Here is a 2,823-nt window from a genome sequence, read left to right on the forward strand (position 1 = left end):
GGGCATTTTTCAGCCCCAAAAATGGGCTGAAAAACTCGGCTTATACTCGAGTATATATGGTAATGGATGGAAACTAACCAAGGAGAGAAATAACCTTAAGAAATTTCCTAACGTTGAGAACAATTAACCAGTGGAACGGCTTGCCTTCAGAAGTTGTGGGTGCTCCATCCCTGGAGGTTTTTAAGAAGAGACTGGACAGCTACCTGTCTGAAATGATAGAGGGTCTTCTTTTTGAGCAGGGGGTTGGACTAGAGGACCTCCAAGGTCCCTTCCAACACTGCTATTCTATGTTCTTTGTGTTCTCCCTCTCCAGCCAACAACTGCTCCTCATGCTTAATTTTTTTTCTCCAACTTTTTTCTCCATCTGCTCCATTTTGCACCCCTACTTTCTCTCCTCTCCTTCTGCCTATTTCATCAGGCCAGCAGCAAGTCCCCTAGCAACTGAGGAGGAATCCCCCACAGGATTCTAGTCCTCAGTACCTGAATGCCAGGCAGGGGCAGGTTGTCTCGACATCTTCCCACAACCACCCTGGCAATCAGCTAGATGATCTCATCAGCCTTAGTGACTTCTCCTCCCCTTTTTGTGCCTCTGTTTGTTGACCATCAGCAGCGCAACTGCAGGCACACCAAGCCACTAAATCCTATGCCACAATACCACAATATTGTTACTATTAGCATCATCATCATTATTATTATTAGCTACTCACAGCCACAGTGCCCCAGCAGAATGACCAAGGTGGCCACGGTCCTCAAGCCCATTAGGGCCAGTGTGCACACAATCTCAGATGCCAGGCAGTAGAATATTATATTGTAGAGAAATCGAGTGTTTGTCTAGCCCTCCCAAAAAAAGAGCCCCCTTCAAATCCCCACCTGCCTGCCTCCACTCAGAGGCTGGCTGGGCTCCATACTGGTTTTTCATTTCCTTCCTGCCCCTTTTGGAAATTGCCTTTTTTTCCCTCTGGCCCAGCCTTTCCCTGCTCGCAACTGAACGGGTCCCACCCACCGTTTCTCTCAATGGCTACTCACTGATGATGCAAAGGAGCCAGATTGGAGGGGGGAGGGGAGTGGTGAGCCTTCTAAGGTTGTCAAAGTGTACCAGGGAAGGGCTGGAAGAGCTTTGTGACTTCCCAAATGATGAGTTGTGTTGTATACGTTTTGGAAGGGACCGTGTGTCTTATAGGAGAATGACAATGATGTTATCCATAATCTATAGGATAATGATGACGGATAACGTCACCATCATCCCGTAACACAGACAGGCGATTCTATGGGCTCCACATCTTCCGATCTTGTATACTTCTTTGAGTTGTTCTATGCTCTGGCTGGTGACTTGTCACGTGCACAGTTGCCAGGATGATTCCAGGGCTCATAATCGCAGAAGAGTGAATCAACGGCCAGTGAAGCAAACTAAGCCTGCCTCCCTCCTATTGTAGATAGACTCACATGTTGGAAGCAGTAAAGAGAGACTGAGATGAAGCTTGCCAGATTTTGGACAAGGAGCGGAAGGAAATGGAGAACTTTAAGAGGAAGGGGCTCCTGCTGGACAGCATGAAACAGACCCCCCCCCATCTGCCCAAGAATAAATATTTGTTAAGCATCCTGACTGAGGTCCTTCGCAGGACCTGGTGGGGCATCAGAAAGATTTGTGCCTTACATTTGAAGTGGTAACATTGTCTTTTTTTTTTTAATATTTATTGAATGTGTAGGTCGCCTCATCCAGATGGCACAGGGAGAGATACAAACGAATCCCTTGAAACACAACTCCAAGAGATAATTCACTGAGTCTGAAGGATAAAGGATTCCATGTGGTTCCGAGAGGAAGCAGGAAGTTGATCTTGTTGCAGAGATCCTTGGGTGAAATTCTCTTCCCCCCCCACCCCAAATTGCTTTTTTCCAAAAGGCAACTGGACTTTCTTGTTTTTTTTTCTTTCAAAACGTTTGGTCACCACAATATAAAAAAGATGTAGAGATTCTAAAAAAGGTTCAGAGGACCAGGGGTGACATGATAGCAGTCTTCCAATATCACAGGGATTGCCACAAAGAAGAGGGAGTCAAGCTATTCTCCAAAGCACCTGAAGGCAGGACAAGAAGCAATGGATGGAAACTAACCAAGGAGAGAAGCAACCTAGAACTGCTAAGAAGAAAATTCCTGACAGAACAATTAACCAATGGAACAATTTGCCTCTAGAAGTTGTGAATGCTTAATCCTGGAAGTTTTTAAGAAGAGATTGGACAACCATTTGTCTTAAATGGTATGGGTTTTCTGCCTGAGCAGAGGGTTGGACTAGAAGACCTCCAAGGTCCCTTCCAACGCTGTTATTCTATTCTATTCTATTCTATTCTATTCTATTCTATTCTATTCTAAATCTAAAGTTGCTGTCCAGGTGCTGAAAGTCTAGAAAAGAGACGAGGAGGTGACATGGGAAGCAAGAGAACTGGAGCAAAGATGATTTACATTATGGAGAAGCAAAGTAAATTCTCGGTATGGATTCGACTTAACAATAGTTCGCTTTCTTTTCTCTGGTGGGTTTAATGTATTTAATGTATTTTTGCTTGCGTTTTCTTATTTTTTTCTGCGCCAGAAGGGACAAGCGTGAGGTCAGTGAGGTACACACAAGCACGAGTCGTTGCCATGGTTGGGCGCTAAAAGGCAGAACTGTTGCGGGTCTCTCTGGAAAGCCCGGAAATGGGGAGGGGGAGGGGAAGGGAAAGAGAGGAGGAAGGAGAAGGGGAGGGAGAAGGGAAAGAGAGGAGGGAGGGGAGGGGGAGGAGGCAAGGAGGAGGAGGGGAAGGGGAAGAGGAAGAGAGGAGGAAGGGGAGGCA

The sequence above is a fragment of the Protobothrops mucrosquamatus genome, unplaced genomic scaffold, assembly GCF_001527695.2.
Source record: "Protobothrops mucrosquamatus isolate PMUCROS unplaced genomic scaffold, P.Mucros_1.0 scaffold5256, whole genome shotgun sequence".
NCBI lineage: Eukaryota > Metazoa > Chordata > Lepidosauria > Squamata > Viperidae > Protobothrops > Protobothrops mucrosquamatus.